General features: G+C 38.7%; 1 long non-coding RNA gene across 1 annotated transcript; it reads left to right on the top strand.

The window, feature by feature from the left end:
- Nucleotides 1–2,476: 2,476 nt before the first annotated feature.
- LOC126961600 (uncharacterized) lies at nt 2,477–16,733 on the top strand. The gene is made up of 4 exons (XR_007728345.1): nt 2,477–2,777; nt 3,354–3,433; nt 14,730–14,855; nt 16,064–16,733. It is a non-coding gene; the product is annotated as an uncharacterized LOC126961600 (long non-coding RNA).
- Nucleotides 16,734–20,816: the final 4,083 nt, after the last annotated feature.

Here is a 20,816-nt window from a genome sequence, read left to right as displayed (position 1 = left end):
AAGAGGCCAAGCGCGGTGACTCACGCCTGTAATCCCAGCACTTTGGGAGGCCGAGGCGGGCGGATCACAAGGTCAGGAGATCGAGACCACGGTGAAACCCCGTCTCTACTAAAAATACAAAAAATTAGCCGGGCACGGTGGCGGGTGCCTGTAGTCCCAGCTACTCAGGAGGCTGAAGCGGAGAACGGAGTGAACCCGGGAGGCGGAACTTGCAGTGAGCCGGGATCGCGCAACTGCACTCCAGCCTGGGGACAGAGTGAGACTCCGTCTGAAAAAAAAAAAAAAAAAAAAAAAAAGAAAAAGAAATGAAAGAAAGGAAAAGAAAGAAGAGAAACAGAGAAAAAGAGGGAGGATAGGAGAGAGGAAGGGAGGAAGCAGGGGGGGAAGTGGGAGTATGTTGGAAGCATACCAGGGGCTAAAGTATTAACAAGATGCTGAAGCGCATGTCTTGGAATAGTGGCAGTTACCAGGCAGCTGCAGAGGCTTGGCATCAGAAATGATGATGCAGAAGCCATCTGGTCTTTGTGTAGCTGCTGGGATGAGTCTGAAATCCAAAAACTATGTTTTCCTTGTTCAGGATTCAAATTTCCAGGAAGGAGGTCTGACAGGCTGACTCCCTGGCTATACTAAAAGGCCAGGTAGGATTTAGGTCCCTTCATTCCTGGGAGGAGGCAGTCAGGATTAGAGAACATCTCAAATGGAATTTTATAGTGAAAGACTTCCCTCAAAGGAAAATTAGGGTGCTCGTTGTAGTCAGTTGTTGGATGCCAGAGAGCTGAAAAACATGGCAAACCTCTTCTATGATACTCGTCCATGCACTGGAGAAAAAGCCAAACAGGTGACCATGTTAGCAGCTGGAATCATGATCAATGTGAAAGTCTGAGATTCTGAAGACATTCAGGGTTGAGCCAATCTGTTAGTTCCTGCTGCCTTTGCAGCCCTTGTGGTAGAATGGAGTCGTGTTACTTTAAACCAGGCCCAACACTTGGTTTCCAGACTGAGTTGATTCTCAACCTTAACTAGTAAGACTCAAAATAAGACATGCCAATTATTCTAAAGACTCAACAGGGTGAAAAAACGAACAACAACAGAAAAGCTAAAGGGCATCTAAGAGGATATGCAATAGCAATCACCAACACAATAGCAAGCAGAGAAGTGAAGGCTGCGGCCCAGTGTAGCAGCTGGAATAGTTAGAAAAACAGGTAGAATTTTAAGGGAGTGCATTAGTTACTAGGGCTGCCATAACAAAGGGCCATACACTGATTGGCTTACAAAGATCTTTATTGTCTTGCAATTCTGGAGGCTGAATTCGAAGATCAAGGTGTCAGCAGGGCTGGGCCCTGCTGAGGGCTCTGAGGGAGGGTCTGCTCCATGCCTCTCTCCTGGCTTTTGGTGGTTTGCTGGCAATCTTTGGTGTTCCTTGGCCTGTAGGTGCATCACCCCAATCTCTGCCTTCATGCTCACATGATGTCCTCCCTGCCCGTGTCTCTGGGTTCAGGTTTCCCTTTTGTATAAGTATACCAGTCATACTGGATTAAGGCCAAATCCTAACGACCTCATTTTAATTTAATTACCTTTAAAGACCCTATTAGCAGGTAAGGTCACATTCTAAGGTACTGTTAGGCTTTAAACATATCCATTTGGAGGACACAATTCGAACTACAAAAGGGAGGATGCTTCTTATTGGTCAAGAGTCATACCTTTTAGTTTCCCTTTGTCTGGGGACCAATAGGCACGTTCAACACTGCAACATATGTAGGAGCAATTCAGTTTGTGAGAAGGTCAGTGAGTTTACGATGCCCAAATGACAATGCCAAGACTGTAGATACAATGTCCTGAAGTCTGACCTTTATTAACTCTGCTAAGGTCCTAGTTTTCATGTTTACTACAAAGTATAAAGTCTTTTTCTAGGAAAGTGTTGACTGTGACATGTTGTTCCACACACTTACTTTATTTAGAGGTTTAATTTCTTTCATTTCAATCTTAATTTTCCAAAACTTACTGAGAATTTTGCTTTTATTAATAATTTCTATACCTTTTAAGTATGATATCACTGGTAAAGAGGTATTATTAGAATTATAGAATAGGTATTATGATTTAATAAAACTCTTAATATTTATTAAACAATTGTGTGCCAGGAACATAAAAAGCTCTTCATATAGATTATCCCATTTAATTCTTGAATGATTCTTATTTTACTCATGAGAAAGCTGAGGCTATGGAAGGTTCCGTGAATTTCTCAAGGTGTCTTACAATGAGGGGAAAATTTGGACTCAGGCTGATTCTAGAGTCTGGGTGTCATCACTATACAGTACAGTTTTGAAATAGTTTCCATAATTTGAGATGATCCAAAAATTTGCCTTTTGACTCCTCACAAACCAGGATCTTTTTTATTCCTAACTAAAAACTATCTGAAATATTTGCTGTGTGGTAACAGCAATATTGTGATCAACTGTTCTGCAGTTCTGGAGCCGTCTGTGGGAGGAAGAGTGGAGGAGGAGGCAGGGGAAGAAGGAAGGAGGAAGGGCTGTACTAGGTCACCGGTGAACGTTCTCAGCGCACACAGAACTGCAGGGCTGCCCTCCTTTCCAGCTCCTCCCAGAAACAGACAGGTGGGACAGAAGAAATCCTCAGTGTTGGAAGCTGACCACTAAAACCTGGCTAGAGAGAGCCAGGGTACTCAGGACTTGGGGAAGAGTTGAAGTATAATGTTGGAGAAAGACCTTATGGGGAGCCTCACTTGACTAGAAGAAGAATTAATTTTTCCTTGGACCCAGGTAAGCACTCTTTTGGGTTATGTGACGCAAGACATTCATGCTAAGAGATGAATTTGTCTCCACCTGGCATGCACTGCATGGCATTAGATTTCCATTGATTTAAAGGGGAAGACACAGCTGCCTCAAATAACAAACATTCATATTCTGCAGCTGGTAGTGGATGAAAAAAACCTGGATTTTTTTCTTTTCAATGTCTGGAGAGAGTCAGGGGAGGGAAGGCGGGATATATTATCCTTTGGTGAGCTTTATCTTCTGAGTGCCTCAGGCCTTACCCTGGAAATACTCCACAAGGCACAGGGGTGCAGAAGAATTAATGTTGCCATCAGTAACACTTTGTTTTTGGAAACTCTCTATGTCAAAAAGCGTCAGCTTCCAAGAGTTTTGGCTACTTTCTTAATTATCTTTGCATCTGAGCAAATGTTTTCCCTCCTCTTCTAAAGGGAAGGTAATTTGCTCTTTTTCTCTCTTTTTCCCTGAATGTTTGCAAATACTAAGGCCTTTAGCAGGTTTTGGATAGACTTGAGAGCTATAAAACCAAATCCATTGCAATCTTATAATCTTATTTGTTTCTTCCAGGAATCTGCTGAGGTGTTCACAGCCGCCTGCGCCTGCCATGTCAGATAGTAAAAGTGGTGTGATGATGACCAAGTTGGACGGTGAGTGGAAGATTCTCGACACCAGGTACTGCCCAGCCAGCAAGACATAGGCTTCTCTCACGGCAGCAGAAAGTTGTTCTGTAGGCCAATAGCGAGGCTGAGAAATGGCCTGATGCAAAAGAAGCCAGTCTTGACTGCACTCCAGCTCTGCCTACCAAGTCAGGGCCAGGAGGCCCACGAACACTCCCTCACTGCTGACACCACAGAGCTGAGCTTCACAAAGCACTCCCTGTTGGCTCTGCTTTTAGACCTCCCACAACTACAGATAAAACAGAGGGAGATTAACATGCCTTAGAAACTAAGCAAATAACTTAAGGGATAATATTTAAACATGCTCATATATCTAGATCTTGATCTTCCTTTATTCAATTTCATGGTAATGCAAATATAACAGCTTGAGATATTTTTAGTCCTGTGCAGTGTATGCTAAAATAGTGTCTGGCTTTTCTAGATTTCAAGGTCTGAATCTTATTTAGCTATCAATTCAATTAGCTATCAATTCAATTAGCAGAATCTTATTTAGCTATCAATTCAATTGCCAAATAACTTACATGTGGAGAGGGTGTGGGGGGGGGAACGCCACAGCTACACTGATTTGGGAGGGCATTATATGGTTAAGTGTTCATAAACTAAAACCACATTTTCTTCCTCCACTCAAGGGTTCCTTGGTGATCTTATGTAAGTCCAAAGAGGGGAGTTTCATCATACTGAAAACAAGAGATAGTGTGAGACTTCATGAGTATCTCTTGCGAATCGTCAACCTTACATTTTAAATTGGAAATGCCTCTGTATTCTATTAGGCTAACAGAAAAGTGTCAAACATTTATGTTATGATATTCAAAAGGAAGCACTTTCAAGTTATTAGATAGGAGGTGTTAGGTACTTAGAGTATCACCAATTTTCCAATAGATTCTTTTATTATCTTTACACGATGACATTATTTCAGAAAAAAAGAAAAAAGGGAAAAAACAAGACTCCAGATATTTGAATTACTTTTATGCTGACCTCTGAACTGAAACTATTGAAGTGATTTCCATTCTGGAAACCAGTTAAATGGAAATAATTTCAAAATATTATACGTTCAGACCAGGTGGCGGTGGCTCATGCCTGTAATCCCAGCACTTTGGGAGGCCAGTGTGGGTGGATCACCTGATGAGTGATGAATTTGAGACCAACCTGGCCAACATGGCGAAACTCTGTCTCTACTAAAAATACAAAATTACCTGGGTGTGGTGGCGCACCCCTGTAATCCCAGCTACTTGGGAGACTGAGGCAAGAGAATTGCTTGAACCTGGGAGGTGGAGTTTGCAGTGAGCCGAGATCACGCCATTGCACTCCAGCCTGGGAGACAGCATGAGACTCTGTCTCAAAAAAAAAAAAAAAAAAAAAAAAAAAAAAAAAAGATTATACATTCAGAAAATGCCATTCCTAAACGCTGGAAAATGAGAGCGCTTTGAACAGCTACAAGGGTGGGTCTTTTCCTGCTCCTTTTTCTCCCTACTTGGTTTATGTTCAAGTTGAGGAACCACATGACTCCACAAAGGGTGATACAGAAATGAAAAAACAAAACACCACACACAAAGAAATATTGGGACAGAGAAATGCTCAATAGTGAACTATGAGGGGGTACACGTTGGTAACGTGCTATTTGTTCTCTCTGCCCTGTCTCCTAACCCTCCCCTAACTCCTGCTCACTGGTAGAAGGCACTCTCTTTCTCTGCTTTCTAAATGTTTCCTTCTGCTGCATGAAAAGGCTTCTCTCTTAACAGTTTACATGTCATCTCAAAAACAACCATTTCTAAGTTCCCAGCATTTTGATCCTTTCATTCCCTAAGCAAAAGTTCCCAATAATGTTACTAGTTTTGAGACCCACTGCATGGAGGTATTAACTATTGGGAAATTCCCTGTAGAGTGCATATAAATTCTTAAAGAGAAATCTCACAGCCACAGCCTTTGGTACACATTACTTAATACCCTTTGCCTTGGGCATGTTAGGGACAGGGATATTGATGGCAGATTGGGAAATACTGCACAGATGCAATAAGGACCAATGTGCTTTCTCTGGGAGTCCCTATTTCTAGACTAGAGAGGGTAATTCAGTGCCTAATTAAAAGGCTGAAAAGACACAAAGGAAACAGACTTCAGAGACTTTTCAGAGAACAATTCCTTAGAAGCTCCTAGAAGACTAGCTACCAAATTTATAATGGTGTCATCAAAACATTTGATCTCTGGCACTGTATCTTTCAGAAATGCAGCTGCCTTAACAGAGAGCTGGCTGGGCACTTGGCAGCTATTTTTTTATGTGCTGCCAAAGGTAAGAGTTTGCCATTGCTAGTAATTATAAATTATAAACCGGCAGCCAAATGGGAGCAATTATGAAAAGTGACCTATGAGCCAGTTTTTATAAAGTCATCAAAATAAGTAAGGAAAATTATTTTTCGAATAAATAAAACAAGTTTAATCTTATATGTGTGTCATTAAGAAAGTCAGTGATGGAATATATGAAGAACAAAGGAGTCAGGCAGCAAACCATAAGCACTCAATCACATACAGTATGACTCAACTCCAATGTTTCACTTCCTGGTTTAGGGAGATCGGGTTTCTTGAAGGAAGTGTAAAGGCCAGATATATCGAAGGTAAGATGCAGTCATTTAGGGGGACAATTTCTATAGGAAGGGAGGTTGATATCATGATTATTTAGCATCTGCTGTTCATCAAGCACTAGATATTTCTAGCATTTTCCATCTCTGATCTCAGGTACTGGTCTCAGTAACTCTATGAAGGTGGTGTAATTATCCTCATATTTCAGATGCTCATTGGGCAGGTAAAGTAAATGTTACAATGTCTCGCAGACTGTAAGTTGACTTCAGAGAGTCCCTTCTGAAGTTTGATCCCAGTTCCAAAGCCCACGCGTCTCTCTGTTGCTTCTCATCTAGGTGACCTTCAAGGTCACCCAATAAAGAGGAAATGACATCCAATAGGGCTGCCCACCCAAACTGTAAATGAATGGAAGGAAAAATCCGACTGCCGGCTATGAGAAGGAGTATATTAATTCCACCCTCCTACCTTTAACTCAACCAAATCCCCTGCAACAATCTCCTGACCGTTCTGAGTGTTTGCTCACCCAATCTGTGGAATTCAACTGACAAATCCAGTTTCATCCTCTTCTCTGACCTTATTTAGTGACCTTATTAGACTGACCTTATTAGACTCGGAGTCACTGCCTAATGCCTCCTCACCTTCCTAGCTCCTTCTGGCCACACCTCTCTAGTTTCTCCTCTGTGTGCTGCCTTTGACAGGATTCTGCGATTCTGATTCTTGTGTTTTAGCTTTTGTCTTCTACTTGTACCTGTGGAACCTGTGGGCCAAGCCCGCTCACCACAGAGACCTCTCATGGGAAGGACACTACATTAAGCTCAGAGAAGTACGTTTAATCATTAGTAACTATATTGGGACATTTTTCTTAACATTGTTAAGTCATTGCTTTTAAGGCTGTTAAAACCATTTTAATGTTTTTGGGTTTTTTGGTAAATCAGTAAATTTCATTCTTGGCCATTTCGATCACTTGGTGAATTACTTGTTTTCCTCATTTCCTAACTGGAAACTAGGAGTAATTACTGGACAAGGCTCAACTCAGCAGTTGGCTTTCTTTTCTGGAACTTTGTTCTACTTCCTAGAAATAGAGGTGGAAGTCCTGAGAGTCAGACCCTAGAGGGGTCTCATGGCTTTCATGAGGCATGAAAGTCATTCTGTTTTGGTGGCTGGTGAGATGTGGGTAGAACTTCCTATAATCAAGCAGCATCTGGACAGTTTTGGTTGGAACGAGGTCCTCCTGTTATTTTAGCCTGGAATGGTGCTTGCAGTTCATCTCTCTCCAACTGGTGCAGGAAGAACAAAGGAGAGGCATTTTAAATCATGGATTTTCCTTCCCTTACAAAGGTCTTGGATTAATCTGATAAGAATGAACAGTTTTAAAAAGATGGCTTAACAAGTTTTAGAAAAATGTCTATAATAGTTATGATGATTAAACATATTCTTCTGAACATAGTTTTCTGAACAATAGTTAGCATGTCAAATGAAAAATTTTCAGTTTATACTGATTTTTGTTTCAAAATAATAAACATAATTTTCAGTTTGTTAACACTTAGGGTCTAAATTTTAGTACTTTTCAGACTTCTAACTAGCTTTTTAATATTTCCTTTACAATTTTACATTGATTCTGAGTATATATCAAATTATTTTGATGTACAAGACATTTCATCCATTAAACTATTCCCTTCTAAACATCCTTGCTTCCTTTCCACTGATTTGAGCAGGGTTATATTTTTAAGTTGAAATTTTCTGCACACTGCTACCCATCTTTCTGTTTATGAATTTGTTAGAAACCAAAATGCCGGGATTTTATCTTTGATTAGGACCCCTGGTTAATTGTGATTTATATCGTATGCTCTTTAAATTTAAATTTTTAATTTAATAAACATTCAATTTAATTTTAATTGAAATTTGAATCATCTGTATATTAACATTTAAATTAGTTAAATTAGAAATCTCTTGCTAAAAATGTAAATTAAGGCTGCTATGCCATTTGAAGAATTGGTGAAATAATACTAAATGTGCTCTTGCTCTCATGACCCCTACAGCGGGATGCCTTGAACTAGACTTCAGCGTATGCTGAATGTTTACGTTTTGGAAAAAATAATTTCATTATAACACCACGAAACACCGTCTCTACTAAAAATACAAAAAATTAGCCGAGTATGGTGGCTCGTGCCTGTAGTCCCAGCTATTCAGGAGACTGAGGCAAGAGAATCGCTTGAACCTGGGAAGCAGAGGTTGCAGTGAGCAGAGATCATGCCACTGCACTCCAGCCTGGGTGACAGAGTGAGACTTTGTCTCATAAATAAATAAATGAATAAATAAAGCATTTGAAAAAATCAGTAGTCACATAATGAATGCCAAAATTTTGGATGGAAAAAGTGGTTCAGAGTGACATTTTCAGTAAATATAGGATTTCTCACCATTTTAACATTCTATTAGGAATATTTTATCAAGGTAGCCAATTAAGTTTAGTTTAGCTAATATACAAAATTATGTATTTGATTACATGTTATCAAAACTAAAATATGTTTATAGAAACTGCTGAAAATGGCAGTTTGTAAATTTTGGTTATTCTGTAAGTTGATTATTTCAAGAATTGATTTTTAGTGAATTGGCCTTCCTCCCTCTAGGAAACTTTGCAGCTAAAAATAAACAAGGCCAGGCATGGTGGCTCATGCCTATAATCCCAGCACTTTGAGAGGCCGAGGCAGGCAGATCACCTGAGGTCAGGAGTTTGAGACCAGCCTGGCCAACATGGTGAAACCTCATCTCTACTAGAAATACAAAAAATCAGCCAGGAGTGGTGGCGCGAACCTGTAGTTCCAGCTACTTGGGAGGCTGAGGCAGGAGAATTGCTTGAGTCCAGGAAGTGGAGGTTGCAGTGAGCCAGGATGGAGCCACTGCACTCCAGCCTGGGCAATAGAGTGAATGAGACTGTGTCTCTAAATAAATAAATAAGAACATCAATAATAATGGCGACACTCATTCTAAGTAGATGATGAGCTAGCACATGCGTTAGATACTCTGTAGTAGTTGTCTTCATTTAATCCACACAACAACTTTTTGAATTAGATATTATCATTTTACAGAGGAGATATCTGAGGTTCAAAGAAGTTAATAATATAAGTTGCCCAAGGGAAGCAGAGTCAAGACTGCTTGTCTCAAAGGCCAGGCTGTCTGGTAAAGTTTCCAAGCTGTGAAATATAAGATGGAAATTACTTTCTTTGTCGTAGATCAATAAAAATTAAGATCAGCATTTTTTGCTACCTAAATGGAAAGAGCTCAGCATGTCCATATATGGCAGCATCTGTGACAAAAGCACGTGGGCTGGAACCATTTCCAGTCTACAGCTCAGAGCGTAGGAGTGGCTATAGAGACTATGCAGGTGGTGGGTCAGGTTCAGGCATCCTGCCTGCAGGAGGGTGAGACACTGATAACTACCGGTTGTGGTTCCAGCTCTGCATTCAGCACAGTTAGCTGCCTGCTCGTCCCTGGCTGCTCAGCACTGTTCTCCACTTTTTCCCTGCAAGACCCATAGGTCTATTAGATACAAAGAAAAACAGCCTAGAACTAGTTACTCTATGGCATAATGTCAATCAGGCCTTAATAGCTGAGAGGAGAGTGAGAGGGTCTCTTGTAACCTCAAAATATAGAACTCAAGAGCGTATGCTGGCCGGGTGCTGTGACTCAAGCCTGTAATCCCAGCATTTTGGGAGGCCGAGGCAGGTGGATCACCTGAGGTCAGGAGTTTAAGACTAGCCTGGCCAACATGGCAAAACCCTGTCTCTACTAAAAAATACAAAAAATTAACCAGGCATGGTGGTGGGCACCTGTAATCCCAGTGATTTGGGGGGCCGAGGCAGGAGAATCACTTGAACCCAGCAGGCAGAGGTTGCAGTGAGCCAAGATTGTGCCACTGCACTCCAGCCTGGGTGACAGAGAGAGAGACTCCATCTCAAAACACAAAGAATGTATGATGAAGTCTAGTTCAAGGCATCCCGCTGTAGGGGTCATGAGAGCAAGAGCATATGGAGTGGTTTTGTCTGACTTCTGGCAAAATTTTGTTTGGGTAGACTGGGATGAAATGTCTATGGGACGATATGTTGTATGAGCCTTAGATCTTTATTAATACCAGGTAGCAAATACCTCCCCTCTTCCCTTTCCTCTTGCTTTCTATAACTGTCATGACCAGCCTGGAGTGACAGATCTGGGTGTAATATACTGTTATTAGATACAGTTTGCTATATACTTGATCACACTTGCCTCTCATATACTGCTTTCCATTTCCCACTGCAGCCTCAGAAAGAATAGGGCTTCAGAAGGAAGGGAAAGGCAACTGGGAAGATTTCTTTTTCCTTTTGCTTCAGATGACATGGTACCATATCTATCAGATTATTTTTCTCTTTCAATCCCATATCTCACACCCATCTTAGATTGAATGTCTCTAACTAGTGAGATGGCAATTTTTTTTTTTCTTTAGAGACAGGGTCTTGCTCTGTTGCCCAGGCTGCGGGGGCAGTGGTACAATCATAGCTCACACAGCCTAGAATTCCTGGGTCGAAGTGGCAATCCTACTGAGTGGCTGGGACTATAGGTGCATGCCACCATGCCTGGCTAATTTTTTAATTTTTTATAGAGATGGAGTCTTACTTTGTTACAGCTCAGGCTGGCCTTGAACTCCTGGGCTCATGTGATCTTCTCGCCTTAGCCATGCAAAGTTCTGGGATTACAGGCATGAGCCATTACACTCAGCCACAGGTTTTTAAATATATATATTTTTAATTTAAAGTTTACAGCTCAGGGTTTTCAATATATTCACAAAATTGTACAACCATCACCACTATCTGATAATAGAACACTATCACAATCCTGAAAAGAAACCCTGTTCCCATTAGCAGTCATCTCCTTTTCCCTCTTCCCAGGTTTCTGGCAACCTACTTTCAGTCTCTACTTGTGTCTTTAGATATCTACTTTTTGTCTTGAATGTGCTTTCTGTCTCTATAGGTTTGCCTATTCTGGACATTTCATAAAAATTAAATCACAAAATGTGTTTGTGTCTGGCTCTTTTTTACTTAGCATAATGTTTTTAATGTTCACCCATGTTGTTTCCAGTATCAGTACTTGGTTCTTTTGTATAGCTGAATAATACTCCATTATATGAATATACCATGTTTGTTTATCCATTCATCATTTGATGGACATTTCTACTTTTTTGGTTATTCTAAATAATGCTGCTATACACATTCATGTGTGGGTTTATATGGACATATATTTTCATGTCTCTTGGATAATACTTAGAAGTGAATTGTTGGGTCATATGGTAACTCTATGTTTAACTCCCTGAGAAACTGCAAAATTGTTTTCCGAAGTGACTGCCCTATTTTACATTCCCCTAGCTCTGTTTGAGGGTTCCAATGACTCACATCCTTTCTAATACTTGTTATTGTCCCTATTTTTTACTTTTGCCACCCTAGTTGATATGAAGTCATTTGTACTTGATTTCCCTAATAACAAATGATGTTGAGCATCTTTTCATATGCCCACTAGCCATTTGTATATCTTCCTTGGGGAAATACCTATTAAAATCTTTGCCCATGTTTAAATTGTGTTATTTTTCTTTTTATTGTTGATTTGCAGGAGTCCTTAAATATTTTAGATACATACGCCTGTTGAAATCAAAATAAAAATACAGAGAAGAAGTTCTAAATTTGGCATTTTATTTGGGATACAAGAATTGCAATGAGGGACATACATACAGATAGGATGGTCTTCAGTGTATCTGAAGAACAAAGAGAAGATTGGGAGTTTATAAAAAAGATAAATGTTATGTATTGTTTTCCAGAAAGTTCTTTGGCATTAGTCAAGTTTTGGGGAGCTGGCAAGCTCTCATTGGTGAGTGATGGCAGTAAAACCAGTCTTAGAGTTGCAGCAGGTTGTTTCAGCAGTCATGAGATAAAACTGGTTTCAGGTTACAGCAGGCGATTTCAGCATCCAGGCTTGCAGAGAATTACATTCTCAGAGTGCTGTTGCATTCCCTGAGTGCTTCTCCCGGTGGCTTCTTGACTCTGTTTTAGTTGGGTGTAACAAGAATGACCTAATTCACATCACTTATTGGATATATGATTTGCAAATATCTTTTCCTATTGTGTAGGCTGTCTTTTCACTTTAACGAAGGGAACTCTTCATGTAGAAGGTGACATGTGGGGTAGCTCCTGAAATGAATGGCAAAAATAGAATAAAGCTAAAAACTACTAAAATAAGAATATACATTATAATATGTATGATAAACAGATTGTGTAATTAGGACTGTGGCTCTACTGTCTGTGCTGTGTATTTTTGTTTGTAGATCTATGATAGCTTTCTGTGTTTCAAGTGTCACTACTTAAGCTACTCCAAATCAAAGAAGAACAAATTAAAGAGGCAAATTAAAAAAGAACAGCAACCTCTTTCTTGCTTCCTATATTGATCAGTTCCCCTGATGAATGGTTTGCCAATTATCCATAAATACATTGGTAGGTATTTAAGGATAAGCAGAATAGAAACTGCATTTTCTAGGGCTTATTGGGCATAACATTCAGATAAGTCAATGTAATGTGGAAAATTTACAAAACTTGCTTTCCTCTGTAAAACTTGGAATGCATATGCATAGAATGCACTTATCTGTCTTAAAAGTGAAAAAGAAGACCATAAAGTTCTTTACAGAAACATGAACACACCCAGACACATTGACTAACACAGCAAAGGCATACTGGAATTCCTAGTGATTTCACTGTGATTCCTAATGATTGTGTATGGCACACAGTGAACTGAGATCATAAATTAATGCCAAGTTAGGCAAGTAAGTTTTTGACACTGGAAATGGACAATGTCATTACTGTATAAGATAAAAATGAAAAAAAAATACTATAATTAGGGACTGCCAGGCAATAAATGAGATGCAGTTACCCGAAAGGGGAAATAAGAAAACATCTTGCTTCACTGTATGCCAGTGAACAAAGTGTGATTTATACAGACAACACTAAGTTAGGAAGGTGCCTTCCACGTGCACGACGGAAAAACTAGGGGAATAAAGGATATCCTAAAATATTCATGTAGGCTTCTTTTCTCTGTCAACCTGAGAGAGAATGATAGGAGGTTATGAGGAAGAGAGCTTTTCAATTATTGTGGACTGTTTTTATTTTTCTCAAAATCCCTTAGGTGAACAAAGGAAATCAATATAAACAGTGGAAATCTCTGAGACATTTAGGAAATGGAAAACAATGACCAACAGTAAGACTTGGACAGATCCAAATTGATACAGAAGTGGTGGAAAATTCCATCACCTTTGAATATTTACCCCCTTTGAAAATACAGCAGAACATCTGCTAACATTGGCAGTAAGACATTGAATTGGAATGATTTAATCGATGAAATATATCAGTCAAATTTTTACTCCCCATATCCAGGAGAAGCAGTTTCTCACAGGTGTTTTATTGATATGTAGGATCACCAGGAAAAGAGACATTATCCGAGGTAATCATGGAAAAGTCTTGATTAGAATCACTTATGGATATTTTGGTAGTTCTGGGTTATTAGGCTTAGCTACTAGGCTGCTCTGTGTAAAATCCTCAGAAGCTAATATGAAGTAAAATAGAAAGTCAAACCTATAATGATCTGGAACAGGATTATATCCCCAATTAAGAACACAGGATTGGTTTGTGGATGACAGAGTTGAGCTGCTGGCTCTCAACCCTGCAGTTTAGGAACATACTAGAATTCTTTCTAGCCATTTTCAGAGCTCGTTTTTGGATGTGTCACACATGACTTTACATATACTTTTTACAGAATTTCATTTATATTTTGACTTGCCAGTGATATTTGTTGAGACTGGGTTTTACTACATATCACAGAGTTCTAGAATATCAATGACTTAAATAAGATGGAATTTTATTGCTTTCTTGTAAAGTCTAGAGGTGGGCAAGGCAGAGTGGAGATGGCAGGACTGATCCATGGTGGGCCCAGGGACTCAGCCTTGTCTCACATTGGCAGGCTACCTTAACACATGTGTACCCTTATCCACATGGTATAGCCATCACATCTGTGTTCCAGGCAGAAAGAAGGAGGAAGAGACACAGAGTGGCCACAGGCTGCCAGAGGAAATTTCCATGCACATCTCATTGGCCAGAACATAATCACATGATCACACCAAGCAGCAAGGAAGACGGGGAAATGGAGATCTGATTTACAAAACTAAAAAAAAAAAGAGATTCAATTACTTTGAAATAAAGGGAGAACAAATATTGGGAGACAGACTATGGTATTCACAATACCACAACTTGGAAGCAAAGTATTAGACTGAATTTTGTAACACAATTCTGCCTTTTAGTTACTCTACATTTACCTGTTTTGAACTTCATCACTGCCTTGTATTTCTAATGTAACTGGCTTGATATTGATCAAGAAGTAACTAAAAGATGCTTGAGATCTCTGACTGTGGAAATGAGAACTACGTGGGGGTACACTTAATGGGGTTTAATGAGGTGGTTTCCTTTTAATGTTACACTCTTATTACAGAATAGTTGTGTTCACTCCTTTTGTACTCATCCTGTGATTAGCTACTTTAGTTATTTTACTTTTAACAAATTATCAAATGTAACCACTCAGCAAACATTCTTTTCAAGTTGACTCTTAGACTTTTTTGTCTGTGTTTACATGACAGTGTCTCCATATGGCTGTGAACACTGTGGATGCCCTCCGCTGCACCTTCTGAAGCGTGAATGTTTCTTCTTTGGCAAATGTAGAATTGAGTAAATAAACCTTGCCTCAATGGAGAGAGACATTTTAGGTAATGAAAACTAATCGATGGTTTGACCTAACTATGGATCATCAACAGGATATATGTTTCATGCCAAAGAGATGGAAATGGATAATGTCATTGAAAATGTGGGAATATAATTATAGGAAGAAGAGATTATGAAACATTATAAATGTTGAAGAGAAATCTTGCTTCAGATGCCACTTAAAGGAGGCCAGTAGGTTAAGGAAGAATGTAAATAAACACATATGGTCTATTTAAACCATATAAACATTAGAAAGATATTTTAGTAGCAAAATTAATCTTGAAAATTATCCATCCAAATATTTTTATTTTATAGAAGAGTTTACTGAAATACAGGAAAGTGAGCAGGAACTGTTATAAAATTAGTCATAAACCTCTTGGGAAAATAATTTCTATTGTTGCCATTATTGAATAATAGTCAACTAGATACAAAAGATTTTTGTAAGATTCTTACATAAGAGCTGCAACTGTTAATAATTTTTCTCATAATCAATTATTTACACTATTTTTAAGTTAAATCTTGGGACAAATCCTTAAACTCCTAAAATGAGGGGAAAGAATCATCTCCTCATAAAAATGATGTGATGTGGACAGTAAAATTGACATTTGAATACCATGTCTTACTCCTGCAAGCAAAAGCCAGTTGATACTTTAATATATGTGTCTAACTGCTTAAATATAAACATAAAAAATCCAAAACAACTCAAGCTTGGAAACACAGAAGTAGCTATGAAAACTCTGCTACCCATTGTTCATCTGCTGCTGCTTGTTTACCAAGAGCAAAGGTGAGTGGTCGTATGTTAGATATGAGAACTAACATCAAACCAGTTGAAAAAGTTATTTACTTCCTATACTCTCAGCTTTTCACAGCTTGGTGGGCAAGAATTAAAATTATTTCAGTGAAGTCTAAAGAGGAAAGCCATTAATCTGGCAATCAGGGCGACGGCAGGGGATTTATAAGCTACCAATTTACATGTTGTATTTAGTCCTGCATGTTTCTCCATTAGCTTCTTCTTTTCAATATATTCTTCCAAAAAAGGGTTTTGGGAATATTTCATCTGTCTCTGTTGATTAAGGAGCATTTGTTTTTCATGCTTTAATTGGATAATGAAGAAAACAAGCACTATAATCTACTTAACAAGAAAGACCGTGGAAAACTTAACCACAAAGCTAACAGAATTGCTGAGCTTTTGTCATTTCTGCATCTCCCACAGAATGACCTTCTGTCTGAAAAGTTCATCCAGAGAGTCATCACTTTGTACTCCTGATCAGCGTGCTAAGCAAAGAGCAGCTGTGACTCAGCCTGGTGCACTGAAGAGATGGTTCCTGGTTCTTTTAAAGGGCACTTGTGTCCATTTTGCTGCTGTGGACATCCATCTTTCCTTAACATTCCTAAATTAAAATTGAAGGCTTTAGGAAGAGTCGTTATTATTATGAAGTTATATTAAGAAATAATAGCCTTTAAAATATATTAACACATTCTTAGCAAATGTTATTGGGACAGGAAAATAAAGCAAACAAAAAGATACGAACAGAAGGGATTCTGTAGGATTTGTAGTTGATTCATTCATTCTCTTTCTTTCAGACCATTTCTTTCTGCTCTTTTTCTTCATCTCTTCCTTCCCTATCCTTCTCTCCCCTCCCTTCCCCTCCCATTTCCTTTTCTCTTCTCTCCAACACTGGTTACTGAAAATGCTTTATTTAATGATTTTGTAATGTCAGGACATGCTCTGGCAACCTCTCAAATACTTGGAAGGATTAATATGAAGGAACAGGCTGGCAGCTTGCTGAATTCATTTAAACAACAAATGCTATGGAATGAACAATTTTAAAAATGAGTGCCAGCTGGTTTTTTAAAGTAACTTTTCTTACTTAACTGAAGACTGATATCAATTGAACTAATTCAATGCAGAAGGGCCATCTTCATGCTGTTATGTCCAAAGAAATGTTGAGTTATTGGTTTTTGCAATAGTGGTGTACACAGCCTATTTCACTCTATCTTGATATCCGTTTTCATAAAACCATCACAAGAACCCAGATATAATTCAAATTCAGTCTGTCCATTACATACAGATTAAAATCTCAGACATAAAACCAAATGTCTGTTTTTTAAAAATGAAAAACAATTTTAATTGACAAGTAAAAATGATCTTTACTGATCACATACAACACATCCTTTTGGAATATGTATACATTGTAAAATGGCTAAATTGAGCTAATTAACTTACTTATTTTTTAGGGAGTGAGAATACTTAACATTTCTTAGCAATTTTCAAGACTATAATATATTGGTATTAACTATAGCCACCATGTTTTACGATAGATCTATTGAACTTATTCCTCCTATCTAACTTAAACTTTGTGTCCTTTGACCAACATCTCAACTCCCTCCTCGACTACAGTTCCCTGGTAACTACCATTTTACTCCTTACTTGTATGAGTTCAAAGTTTTTAGATTCCAAGTATAGGTGAGAACATGCAGTATTTTTCTGTACCTGGTTTATTTCACTTAATATCTCCTAGATTTATCTATGTTGTCACAAGTGACAACATTTTTGGTTTTTTTCAGGGTTAAGTAGTACTCCATTGTGCATATATACCATATTTTCTTTATCCATTCCTATGCTGATGGATACTTAGTTTGAGTCCATATCTTGGCTATTGTGAATAATGCTGTAATGAACAGGGGAGTGTAGCTATTTCTTTGACACACTGATTTCATTTCCTTTGTACATGTACCCAGAAGTAGGATTGCTGGATCATATGGTGGTTCTATTTTTACTTTTTTGAGGAACCTTTTTACTATTTCCCAGAATTACAGCACTAATTGACATTCACACTAACAATGTACAAGAATTCCCTTTTTTCCACATCCTCACCAAAATTTATCTTTTGTCTTTTTGATAATAGTTATTCTAACAGGTGTGAGGTGATATCTCATTGTGGTTTTAATTTGCTTTCTCTGATGATTAGTGACATTGGGCATTTTTCATATGCCTGTTGGCCATTTGTGTGACTTCTTTTGAGAAATGTTTGTTCAGATGTGTTTCCTATTTTTAAATTGGGTTATTTGTTTTCTAACTATTGAGTTGTTTGCGTTCCTTAGAGATTTTGAACCCTCATCAGATGTATGGTTTGCAAATGTTTTCTCCCATCCCATAGGTCGTCTCTCTACTGTGTTGATTGTTTCCTTGACTGTGTCCATTACAGACAAATTAAAATCACAGTAATGAAACCACATCTCTGTTATTAGCTGGATTTCGTGGGGGCATGTTTCATTGTAAGCATTTCAGATTCAGAGCTTTTCTGGTTACTTTGGGTAAAGGCCCCTAAGCTGCAGGATACTTCTCCAGGATTCCTTGGTTTCTGATCTCTGAACTAGCTATGCTCTTCAGCTGCTTTTCAAACAAAAATGAAGAACTTGCTGACTCACTGACTTTACACACAAAAATATAAGAAACAACATTCTCGGCAGATGGGTTCATTTAATGTTCTCTAAACTTGTACTTGTTCTCCTTTGTGACCCTGTTCTAACAGCTGTTTTTTATCTTTATGATTTATTAATAGGGTTACGGCGCACCGTAGATTTTTGAACCTCTCTCTCTCTCTGGAGCTTAAATTATTACCTGATAGGAAAATTATCAAAGCATATTGATTGCTTCAGGTCTGGGAGACAACGTTTCTCCTGAGCTCACTTTCTTCCTCTTCCATTTGTCTCTTACCCAAGAGAGAAAACACAACCCAGAGTGTCTTTTTTATTTTTATTTTTATTTTTGAGGCAGAGTCTTGCTCTGTCGCCCAGGCTGGAGTGCAGTGGCGCGATCTCAGCTCACTGCCACCTCCGCCTTCCGGGTTCCCGCCCTTCTCCTGCCTCAGCCTCCCGAGTAGCTGGGACTATAGACGCCCGCCACCACGCCCGGTTCTTTTTTTTGTATTTTTAGTAGAGATGGGGTTTCACCATGTTAGCCAAGATGGTCTCCATCTCCTGACCTCGTGATCCCCCCGTCTCGGCCTCCCAAAGTGCTAGGATTACAGGCGTGAGCCACTGCGCCCGGTCCCTAGAGTGTCTTAGAGGTGAATTGCTTCATGGAGTTTGCTGGCATTGATCAACACGGGATTCTGACCTTTTTCCTTTGTGGCAATTTCCTGCTCAGATAAATTTTTCATTGTTGTGGTTTTAACGACTTATTTTTATATTTTGTCTCTTTACAAAGTAATAAATACACATGGAAGTACTTCAAGTATTACAAAGTGTATACAGTAAGTCTCCTGCCACTCACTGAGAGCCAGTCCTCCAGCTCCTCTCCCAAGAGGAGCATTCCTAAAACTTCCAATTACCGAGAGATACATTTCATTTCTTCATCCTATAACTCAGAGCTCTCCATGATCTTTTTTCAACTTCTTTCCCTCTTTTTTTTCCCCCTACTCCAGGCACATACCCGCTACTGCCACCAGACCTGCTATCCTGCTCCTGGTTGAGTCCTGGGTTTGCTCCTGGGTTTTCTCTGGGAAACTCAGGTCTTTGTTCTGCTGGTCCCGTCTGGCGGGGTGTCCTCCATTCTCCTCCCAAAGACTGACTAGCTTCAAAACTCTGCTCAGATCTAACCTGTCTTGCAAGGTCTTCAGAATTTCCCAGTCTGAAAGTGATCATGTTCTCCTTTTTCATCTTGTCATGAAGGATGATGGCAGATTCTCTTGCATTCATCTGATGTATTTGTCTCCACTATTGAGCTGTAAGATCTGAGGGGGAAGGAATTAAGAAACTTCAACTCCAGGTTCAGTTCAGCCGTTAATAACCATGTGCCCCAGAGAAAGCCACTGTGCTTCTCTGAGCCCAGTTTTCTCATCAGTCACAACATTTTTGAAAACAAATAGCTAAGCCTTACAAGACTCAAGAAGAAAGCAATAGTTTGTGCTGCCTCTATGTTCTTGAAGTAGGGAAACGTATTCTTTCTTTCCTATGTAAATGAAAATAAACATTTCAAGTAAATGAATTAGGTTATTACTGTCTCTAAGAAATACAAGCCTCATGGAAATACAAAGAATGTGTTTACTGAAGTATATGAGGTAAACACAGAATTATAAATCTGAGTGATTAATACAGAATCCCAAGTTCCATGGAATGTTTAATTATGTACCAATACTCTCCATTCAAGTAAATAACTTGCAGGTTGATTGAATTCATGGACTTTCATTGGTGGTCTCTGAAATTAAATAAAAACCTTTAAGCTTTCTTAAGGTGTTGTTTATAGCAGGTGTTATGTCTTATGCACCTGCAGGGAGGGATGGTCAGGGGCTTGTGTCCTTATTTGAACAGTTAAAATACTCAGTACATAATCACCAAAATGTCCTTCTAGGGAAGAATTTCATATAAATCTGGTTAAAGTAGACTTTAATATTCATAAGAGGACAGAATTTTTGCCTAAATAAATCTATCGTGCAGAGTTTTGTGGCAATAATTAAATAAAGCCCAAGAGCTTAACATTACAATGGAAATTTTTCTTTCTAAAATGGGAAATAAAAACAAACAGTTTAACATTGCAGCTCATGCAAATGAGCTTATAAAATTCTCAGACTACAGATATTAAGGTACATTCATGCAAAAAGAAAGGAAATAAAAAGAATCATAAGAGTTTTTTTTTTTTTTTTGGTTTAACTTTACAAAAATAATTGAAAATAATTGTGAAAACCTGGATGAAAGAAATAATGTTCTAGAAAAATATGATGTATTCATCCAGATGATAGAAAATCTAGGTAGATGTTCTAAAAAGGAAATCAAATAAGTCAAAAAGTTGCTTTTGTTTCTTCAAATGGTTTCCCTGGAGGATTCTACAAAACATTTAGAGACCACAAAATTCCAATGCTACTTAAATTGTTTCAGATCATTAAAAAAAAAAAGAAAAGTCTTTAGGTACATTTTATGAAGGAAGTATAACATTGATAACAAGGAAATTACAAAGATCACAC

The sequence above is a fragment of the Macaca thibetana genome, chromosome 8 (genome assembly GCF_024542745.1).
Source record: "Macaca thibetana thibetana isolate TM-01 chromosome 8, ASM2454274v1, whole genome shotgun sequence".
NCBI lineage: Eukaryota > Metazoa > Chordata > Mammalia > Primates > Cercopithecidae > Macaca > Macaca thibetana.
This window is presented reverse-complemented; position numbering and strand designations above follow the sequence as displayed.